Source organism: Passer domesticus, chromosome 3 (assembly GCF_036417665.1).
Source record: "Passer domesticus isolate bPasDom1 chromosome 3, bPasDom1.hap1, whole genome shotgun sequence".
Classification (NCBI taxonomy): domain Eukaryota; kingdom Metazoa; phylum Chordata; class Aves; order Passeriformes; family Passeridae; genus Passer; species Passer domesticus.
The window spans coordinates 16,703,211-16,713,383 of NC_087476.1; the positions used below are offsets into that span (position 1 = coordinate 16,703,211).

At 36.7% G+C, this 10,173-nt stretch overlaps 2 long non-coding RNA genes across 4 annotated transcripts in view; one reads left to right on the forward strand and one right to left on the reverse strand.

Annotated features, from left to right (window-relative positions):
- The window catches only part of LOC135296077 (uncharacterized), an 82,339-nt gene extending 73,194 nt beyond the window's left edge, over positions 1 to 9,145 (forward strand). The window contains exons 5-6 of one of the 3 annotated variants that reach the window (XR_010358126.1): positions 5,638 to 5,879; positions 7,210 to 7,508. This is a non-coding gene — a long non-coding RNA (uncharacterized LOC135296077). Of the gene's footprint in view, positions 1 to 5,637; positions 6,511 to 7,209; positions 7,509 to 8,779 lie in introns of those variants that run through there. The other 2 variants (XR_010358128.1, XR_010358125.1) reach the window with 2 other exon arrangements.
- Positions 742 to 4,035, reverse strand: LOC135297923 (uncharacterized). The gene is made up of 3 exons (XR_010359858.1): positions 3,968 to 4,035; positions 1,094 to 1,196; positions 742 to 989 (listed from the first exon to the last, which is right to left on the reverse strand). It is a non-coding gene; the product is annotated as an uncharacterized LOC135297923 (long non-coding RNA).
- Positions 9,146 to 10,173: the final 1,028 nt, after the last annotated feature.

Below are 10,173 nucleotides of genomic sequence, written 5' to 3' on the forward strand. Positions count from 1 at the left end.
TACACACACATGTGTATATGGTATGGGTAAAAAGAGCAAATAACAAACTTTAGTGGCACAAAATTAAAGGTAAATGAAGTCATATATATTTCAGGCAGTTGCCTGACTTTAGTGAACTGCCTCTTGGACTTTGGACAAAGGACCTTGTTTGTGCAGGGGCAGATGTACAAGGGGTGAAGGTTGTTGAGGGAAGCTGGACACCATCCCACTCCAGCCAACCACATGATGTGGTTGGCATTTTTTGTAGTCGGGTGAGGAGAAGGTAGCAATGTGGCTGTGTGGTCTTTCCCATGTCCAATTTTCCTCACATCAAGTGCTAGTTCCTTGCCAAACCAAATGCTTTTTCTGTCTTGTGAATCCCACTTGAATCCCTTTATTTTAAAGCCTTTGAAATGCTGAATTTTAAAAATAATTTGTAGTTGCTCTTCACCAGGTAGGATATTAAATTGTTATCAAGATATCAGATGAAAGACAATAATTGAAAATATGACAGTAAATGATACCTTTGAGGCAAATTATTTTCTCTCGCAGGTGCCTATGTCAAACCAAGTGTTTAGCAGGAGTACCACACACACTGCACAAATTGTTTGGTATTCCTGATGAACATTACTTGGAATAGTCCTGGTATGCCAAGAAAGCTGTGGCTGACTTGGATTTTCTGACTTGCCATTGTTGCACAGTCTTTTCTCAAGGGAAGATTCTGAAGTCAAAGAAGCTAATCTGAAGGAAGAGAGTGTGCAATTTATATAATGCAGAAACAGGATTCTCAGGATCAGCTGGGCATAGAGAGAGGTCAAAGCTGAAGCAAGTTATTTTGCTTTTATACTACAGTGAATTGAGTCCATCAACATACTGATTCAATTGTGATCTCCACAGACGGTATGAACTGTGTGGCTTGTCCAGCTGAGGAAATCTGTCTTTATGGTTGGTGCAGAAAAATCAGGTATACTCTTAGGTGAAATTTTGAGGATCAACTTGCAGTCTTGTAGCTGGTGAACAGAAAAGGGTATAAAAGAGGATATTTTAATAAGCTAAATTAAGCCTTTCTTATTGTGGTACATGTAGTATTTGGAACAAGAACACACTTTGCTACCTGCAACATTGAATTTTTTGTTTCTTGATCAATCAAACCAGGACTGTGTTCTCTGGCTGAGAAAGCCATGGACCATTTGGGAGCAGCTGTGCTTGCCGTTGACCTAGAATAAATGCAAGACCAATAAGAGTGCAAGTGCCTATGCTTATATTTGCTGCCCTTGTGAATACTGTTGAAATGTCTTTAAATGAGTTTGTTTCGGCTTGGGGCCTGCCAAGGACATTTTTAGCATGTGATCATGTGCCATCAGTGGGAATAAACCAAAATAACAGAATCTGAGTGTTCTTAGGGCCTCTGAAAACTCAACTATTTATTAATGTGTGGGGTTTTAGTTCAGTAGCATTTGAAAATTATCCTAACTTTTTAATTTCTTTTGGGGTTTTTTTGAGCTTTTTGGAAATTGCTACATTACAATATGCAAACAAACTATAATATACCTGAATGATGGAAGGGGTACCAGTAACAGCCAAATTGTCAAGTTTATACTCCAAAGAACTGGAGAGGTCAGAAAGATGGAATTTGGACTGACAAAACAGATGTTAAAATGTTACACTAAATAGAAAAGACTCTTCTGACTATCTAAAACTGTAACTGCAAAACTATTTTAAGGTCTCTGCTAACAAATGAAAATGATTAAAATTACTAGAATGATATACTTCCTGCATTTGTGTTTTTGGTCATAATTATGTTCTCTCATGTCAAGAGTAGACTCCTCTTTACTGTCCTTGGTTAGTTCACCATTCATAATCAGCCAGTACCCATCAACAGATTTACCCAGCAGAAAATACCAAAAGGGAACAATGAAAACTGAGCCAAATACATTAAAAAATAAATAGCAATTTTCCTATTTTCTGCACTACCTGACAAACAGCATTATGCTAAGCTGTGGAGTGGGGGCAAACCATGGAGAACAAAGTATGAAAGAAGGAGGTGGTAGTGATGCTGTTGGTGTCACTCTTCTTCTGAGTCAGATTTGAACTTATGCCCCAGCCTTGTGTTAGGCAGTAAAGAGCTGCTGAGATTGCTGTGTTTCAGCTGAGATATCAAATAAAGGTCCCGACCTTGTTCTCATTAGAGATCCCTGGGTACTTGTTCTCATTAAAGATCTCCTGGCACTTTTCAAAAGGGAAAAAGTGTTAGCCCCAGTGTCTTGGCCAAATTCCAGCTTGGGTAATTATGTTCTGCCTACCTAAATTCCCTTGTTTCAATTCACTTTTATTTTTATTTTCTTCCCTAACCTGTATACACAGGTATCATGTGTTGGGAGACAACTTCCTCTGGCACCCTAGATTTGCTTGCATTTTTGAGGTAGAATTGAAATTTGTATATAATATTAATAATTTGTTATGTCTACAAAGAACTAAAAGTCTTATGATTTAATGTAAAATTATTTTTAGAATGTAATCTAAGTCTTTCATGTCTTGCAATGATCAGTTTCTCACAATTATTTCTACTAAGAAAATACTTTTTAGATGGATAGTTTGAAGGTACCTTTTACATTATTTTAGTCAATATTTTTAAAATCAAATGATGCAGTGTATATTGAATATCAACACCTACAGAACATTAGAAGGCATGCTCAGCTTCGAAAACATTTGTTTATTCACTTTTTATGAGCATGAAGAGACAAAACAAGGAAGATGGGTGTGGTTTGGGTGACTTGTGTGCAGAAAACCATTCTACAGAAATAACATCAAATATAGAAGATGTTAGTGCCATCACTTACAACCTTAATGGAAGATTCTCTGTTGTGGTACAGGCAATGGAACCCCCAGAGACTAAAAGAATTAGCATTAACCAAATATAAAAATGAAAGTCCTCTTTGAGGTTCCATCTTTTATATTTCCATCGTTTAATATATTAGAGATAAACTCAAGCTAGAATATTGAATAAAGTTATATATACCTTCAAGTATACACTCAAACATATTTCACAGGTTTGGAAGAATAGTTGTTTTGGTATAACCTTTCATGGGCAGAAGTCACTCAGAGTTAAAAGTTAAGTGTGCTCAGTGATCCATCTTGAGGTGACACAAGCCCCAAAGGCTGGTGGTTGGCACATGGAGGAGCTGTATCTGTGCCTGGCTCATGCAATGACTCCCATCCTATCCAGTCCAGCTGTGCCCAGGTGTGTGTGATTTGTGTCACTGTTCAGGACTGGTCAATTTTGGATCCCTGTACACTCAAGGGAAACAGATGGCTTCAGAAGACTGCTGCAAATGCAATTTGGGTCTCTGAGGAAAACCTTGTGACAAAGGACCCAAACCCAAGCACACCCATCTTTTCTGAATGGAGCTGCTATATACATGCAGGAGCTGTTAAGCTTTTGGGAGATTACCCATGCTAGCTATTTTTTGTTCAGGGAAGCAATTTTGTTTGTTTTTTGATATTCTACTGCCATTGCTCAGTTGCAGTTCTTCAAAGAAAGGGATCCTGGAAGAATGAGAAAAAAGGGATTATGGGCCTGATCCTGCCTGGTGCTGCCCAATATTTTAGTTTTGTGAAAGCTGGGGGTGCTGAGTTGCCTGTTTGCACAGATCCGCTTATGTCCAAATGTTGAAGCCTTTGATGGGGAAAAAAATGGTTTTTTGGTTTTTTTTGTTACCTGCTTTCAGGTATGGAGGGTTTATTCAATACCTGGTTGCTTTTTTATTTGTGCTTTTAACTTGTTGTTTTACTGATCTTTTTGCACAGATTCCTCTAAATTGCACGTTATTTTGATTCTAATTTGTATCTGTTTTTTTTTTTTTAAACCTCACTAGAGCTGTTGCCGTGAAAATAAATTAAAATTGAAAAGTCTATAATTACAATATTAACCTGTAATTATTTCTAAAAACTACAATACAGTACAGAGCAAATGTTGAACAACTCTCACATCAGCTTTGTTGGGTAACACTAAGCAGTTGACTGTACACTAAGAAAAAATCCTGAGCCAAGGTTCCCATTTGGACTGAAGTCCTTGTTCTGGACAGTCCTGTTATGTGAGATCACAGACTTTTCTGAGAACCCTGCAAATGAGCAGGCCCTGGGAGACTGGCAGGTGAGTGAGATGTCCTTGGTCCGAAACTCTCTGGTGTCAGTATCTAAAAATAACCTCCATGGCAGGGACTGGAAGGACACAGCTCCACACAGGCTGCTCAGGCAAGCTCCCCTTTGCCTTAGGGCGATGCAGAGATACCAGCATCGCTGACAGCAGCAGTGCTGCATTTCAAGAGACAGTTCTTTCTTCTCTCTTTAAAGGGCACCCTGAAATCCCACAAGGTGTGAAGGAACCTGCTAGGAGCAAGATCCTAAACCAGATATGGTGTTTATGGTACCCACTGCCATGTCACATTTAAGGTGATGAGTGATACCCACGGGAGTAGAGAATGAACCTGTGACAATCTTGATCTCGCCTACCCTTAGTGCACTCTTCTGAAGTATAATTGAACACAATGGGAACAGAGGACTAATTTTATAACTACTGTAGTCCCTACCTATTCATACTTCCCTGCTTTTTGAAGTCCCACTCAGCATCTGATACATCAGTAAACTCCTAAGTGATTTATCTAAAATCTGGCTCTTGGGTAGAAAATGGCAAACAGAAAACAAGGTAAAAGTGTAGCGCAAAGACTTGATTTCTGGCCAGCACTTCTCCCTGATGAAAAGGGTTTTTGAAAGTTTTCTTGAAATTTGTGATTTTTGCTGAAATGAGAGATAGCTATACTCTATGAAGTTTTGCTAATTTTTCAAAAAAATGTTTTGAAACAGAACTAGCATTATACACTCCTTTTAAAACTGGTAGCAGGGAAGAATTCTGTGAGGTTCAAATTTCAATTTCACCTATTAAATTTTATTTTCTTATAATTTTCTGCAGTTTGAAAATTGTTCTTCATTTTCATTCTTTCTTAAAAATAAGTCAAGGATTTAAGAAACAAAGTATATAAAGAACTTTTCCAGGAACTTTGTATTGCTACATGAGATAGATGTGCTGGGGTTGCTGCTTGTATCCTGAATATGGCTTGGTTTTTGGATGGCTTTGTCAATATGAGCTGAGACCTCTCCTACTCCATCTCAACAGCCAGCAGGACCTGAGGCATGTAGCTCAAAGCTTTCTTGAGTTTGTTTCAATTACATGCACTGTTTTACATATGCTTAATATAACCTAGAATAAAACAATACATTTTACAGCTATACACTATACTGCTTCAGATGATCCTGTTCAATACTTACGAGGGAATAAAAGTCAGGATTTTTCTACCATCCTAATTGCTGAGGCAAATACAATCTCTAGAACTAATATGAAATTCTGCTCCATGGGGTAGTGGCATTTGATATCTGTGAGGAATATGCAAAAAATATTGTTGTTACCCTCTTGCCAGTGGAAGCAAAACTGACCATATCTAGAAGAGATGCAAATGGAACTTAAGGGGAATATAGACCCCTGGGCTACCCATCAGCTGTTCTTATATGGAGTTCAAAGACCTGTTCTTAGTTTTCCTTTGTGCAAGGGCTCAATTTTTACAATGAGACAAAATTAATGGTATTGGTATCCCTTTCTTGCAGAGTGGTCTCGGCTCAGCATCCTAAGTGGAAATGTTATTGCTTAGTCAGCTACCCCTATTCTGGAAGTCCCATCTTTCATGCTGAGATAAATCCATTATCCACAAAGTAGAAGACTTATTCCGTGGGAGTGTCTACCTGGAACAGCAAAACCAGAAACGTTAAAGTATACCTGTCTCCACTATCACAATCCCAGTTGGTTTATTTTCTGCACATACCAGTTGACTCTTTGCTTTCTTGAAAGAGTAAGAAGAAGAAGAAGTTATTATTTGGAAGAAGTTATTATTTCAGAACAGAATCTTTGAAAAAGGAAGAAAATTGGTATAATTACAGTAGAATGACATCCCTGACCAACTCTAGATCAACTCTAAGTGCCACAGCAAGCTCTTTGGTCTACTCCAAGAATGTAGCCACAAGCTTACTTTTCCCCTCAAGACTGAAAGTTGAATCACAGTATATCCCAAAATACTTTAATGAACAAGAATTAAAAATTAAATTTCAAAACCCTTGTAAGGGCAGTACATCTCAGATACCAGTCACTACAGACTTTTTTAGCTAACTGTGTTTTATTTCAAATAATAACAGTAATTAAAAATACATATCTTAGAAGCACAAGCAGATTACTTAAAGAACATTTTAGGATTATAAAAGCACTTTTCATTGTATCAACCAGATGTCATTTCAAATGCTACAATTTGGATTAATTAACTGAGCTCAGGACACCACTATATTAAACCTGCTAGTTGTACTACCCATCCTCCCTCATATCCTTTTGTAATTTATTACTAAAATCTTGGCCAATTAGAAAAACACAATGTATTAAGTAAAACATCACACTGAACCAATCAACAGTAATTACTCAGACTAGGAGTAATTTAAACGATTTATGGCAAAAATTAAAAAATTTAAAATGCTTTATAAAGGTGTGGATTGTTTCACACGTACACATATACAGTATGTGGAATGTATGGATTCTATGTTGAAATGATACGATTAATTGTCTCGCAGAAATGCTACAAATCATGTATTTTAGTAAAAAGATCATTATAACAGGATATAATTGATTTAAAGCACTAGTCTGATTAAGGAATACAGCTATAAAGTGCTTTAGACCACACTGCAAGAGCAATTCTATCTATCTTATAGATATACTTAATTACTTCAATAAGTCTGTAAAACTATTTTATAAAGCAGTAGCTTTTAAATTACTTTCACCCTAGAAGAGATTATGATCATTTTGTGGAATATAATGCAAATACATTTCTCAGCATATTAATAAATCCTAACATTTGCTGTATTGAAGACTGGAGGAAAAGTGCTGTCTTTATATAAATATAGGCGGCCTTCCTCTAGATTTTCCTTTAGGCTAAAATAAATTAAGTGTAGATTAACTAGTGTATAATAATACTTCCTTATCTATACCAAAAAGAACATTATAAGTTTGACCACTTTAAACTGGGGCAGTTCATCTGGGTTGGACCCAGCCTCTGGTCTCCAGTGCTGGCCCATGACAGGTGCTTGGTTTAGAATTTAAGAGCAGGGTATTAACAAATATTTTAATACATTTTTCATCAGCCTTCCTGTTGGAACCCAGGGCACAGGGAATGTTTCTCTGCCTGTCCTGAGGGGTTCTGACTCCCTGGAAAGCATTGCCTTTAACCTCTGGAGAGGGCTTCCAAGACTTTGGGATAGATTGGAGTCTACAAGTGTGTGAAATAGATAATAGAGAATAGTGCAGTCTGTCACAGGTGAGAAATTTAGAGTTTTTGGATTTTAATATAGGAGAGAAGATAAAGGATCTTGTGCATTTTCTGAGCTTCTTCTTCATTTACTCCATTTTCTACAGTGCTGGGAGCACAGTGTGGTTGGTTGGCGGAAACCACAGGGCAGAGTTTACATGGACAGACAGGGATTAGTTATTGGTAGAAAGGTAGAAATAGAGTATTTTTAAGAGTTAATTGGATAAAACAGCTTTAGAAGACCTTAAAACTGTACATCATGGGACCATTTTTGCTGTACTTGCGCACTAAGTCTACTGCAGATGGTGTGCCGAACTTCTGATAAGATAAAAATAAACAGCAACTTGAAGACCAAAGAAGGTCCTGTGCGTCTCTCAGTCCTGGCACAGAACGGTTAAAAAGAGTTTTCCCCCATCAGGGTACCCTCTGGGACCCCGAGGGACTGCATACCTTCCATATAGTAAGTCATAATTTCACTCCCTTTGCTGCTCTGGGAGATGCAAGACCTTCAATGGAAAGACCTGCCCATTAAAGAGCCAAACCCAAAATCAATGTCAAGGAAATTTTTCAGTACCTTGGTGACTGTCAGAAGATAAAATTACTTTTAGAGATAGGATCTCATTATGTAGAATTGCTTGAGTGTTAAAATTAACATTTAGTAAAAGAGATCGGGTTACATAAAGCTTTGGTTCCTTTATTGTTACAAAGGATAACCTAACAGGAGAAAGGCATTGGAAGAATTTGCAGGCTCTTAAGTAATTTATAGTGAAGCTGGGTGAATAACTAGGAATGAAGTAGCTGACAAAAATCAAACCTGTTTTAAAAAACACCTAAACTAATCGTAGGTTTATGACAGATGAATTTGTCATTCAGTTTAAAAAGAAATTGTAAGTTCAAGAAAGGAATTTTTATTTGTATTTATATACTTAATTTTTGTTGAACCTCTAGTGTGTGCTTTAGCACATTCACCTTATCTGTGACACAATGGCGAAGTTTATAGATAATGACAAAAGGTGATAAGATACAGGACTGTTTTATTTCAGTGTTCATGAACTTCCAGAAGTGATATTATCTATTGAAAATAGTACTGTAGGTCTCATGGCACTGGAACTCTTATTTTGACGGCATGCCAATATAACACAGGTAAGCATGCTCCAGATGTACTACAAGGTTGGTGTGACAGAACAACAAAAATACTATTCCAAGCTTAATCATGTTTGCAAAAGAGCTGTGATTTTTTTTTCCTTTTAGTAAGAGTCTGGCTGGGAGGGGAAAACCAATTTATCTAAAGTAAAACAAATGCATTTTTCCTACTTCTGCAGCCTCTGCCTATTTCAGGTTAAAGAAAGGATATATATATATTTTTAATTAATGAAGCATACTTTCTCTTTTTCCTCTCTTTGCAGCAAGCCTTTTGTGGAATACTGATAAAGAAATATGATGAAGGTGATTGGATTGCTGGAGCAGGGTAGTTCCCTGTCTGAAATGGACCATACAATTTCGGTGGTCACTGGAATCTAGTCTACAGAAAAAGCATATTCTGCTGAGTTGCAGGTGTAATTTGAGAGCAAAGCACATGGAAATCACACACTTAAATCAGCAGAGCAATCTAAGATGGACAAAAGACAGTCCACATTAAAAAGCCAGGAGATCCATTTCTGCTTTCCTTCAACAATTCATACACAAAGTGCAGATATAGATAGACAGCAACAATATTATCAGATATGTGAAAAAGCGCTGTTTAAGAGAATTGTTTTTCAAAGTGTTCAGTTCTAATAAAATTTAAATGATTAAGAATATGTGAATAAATTTGAATATATTATTTTTTGAGTGTTCAACAGTTCGTTATCTTCATAGTCTTATTTTAAGGAATTTCATGGTTCTACAGCAATACCATTTAGTGGGTTGTCCTTGCAGAAGGAGATGCAGTAGAGGAATTGGGAAAGGAAAATACTCAGTTAATTAGTACAGTATTAGATCTTGCTCCTATTTAAAATTTAACTAAAATACTAATTTGGCAGATTTTTGGCCAGAAAGGAAACACTATGCGCTCTTAAACTTTGGGGAAGTGAGTAGGAAAACATAGAGCTTGAAAGGCATTTTGAGTGCATTTTATAATAGCTTTTATCTCATTATTTAATACATTCTATTTTATATAAATTCTAATACAGGCTTCTTCTTGTTGTTGTTGTTTTTACTATCAAATCACTGCATTCATTTCTCTATGGTTACAGCATATTAGCCTGGAGTGTATAATTTTTTTCCTTAATTTTTTCCTTTTCTTGTGCTTTTGTCTTTATTACCTTTTATTCCCCACTGATTACTCTCTGAGAAATCAAAAGCCTAGAGCATGCACCATCTCACCTTACTCTGCAAAACTTTGTAAAAGCCTTTTTTGAGGAACGATGGCTGTTGAAGGTTGTCTTTACAAATATCCCTCCATTTTCTCTTCTCTGGACAGGAAAGATAAAATCTGCTACAGAAAAAGCTGCAAGTGTATTTCCACTTAGATGCTAGAATATGTTTTATAAGTACTCAACCAACTGAATAATCAAAATCTTTTAATAGCAATTTACTATGGGCTATATACAAGAATAATAGCTTTGCTTATAATTTAAATTATTCTTCTCCATTATATCTGTAATGAGCATGTGAAAAAACCAGTAGAACCTGAATGAAATGAGCAGTTTCATATATTTGACAGGAATTTTCTCTGGGACTTCCTAAGAGCTTAACTCTAGCTCAGCTCTTATTACAGGTTTGGACACAGGCTTTTGTGTGTTGCTCACAGAGCTGCCTC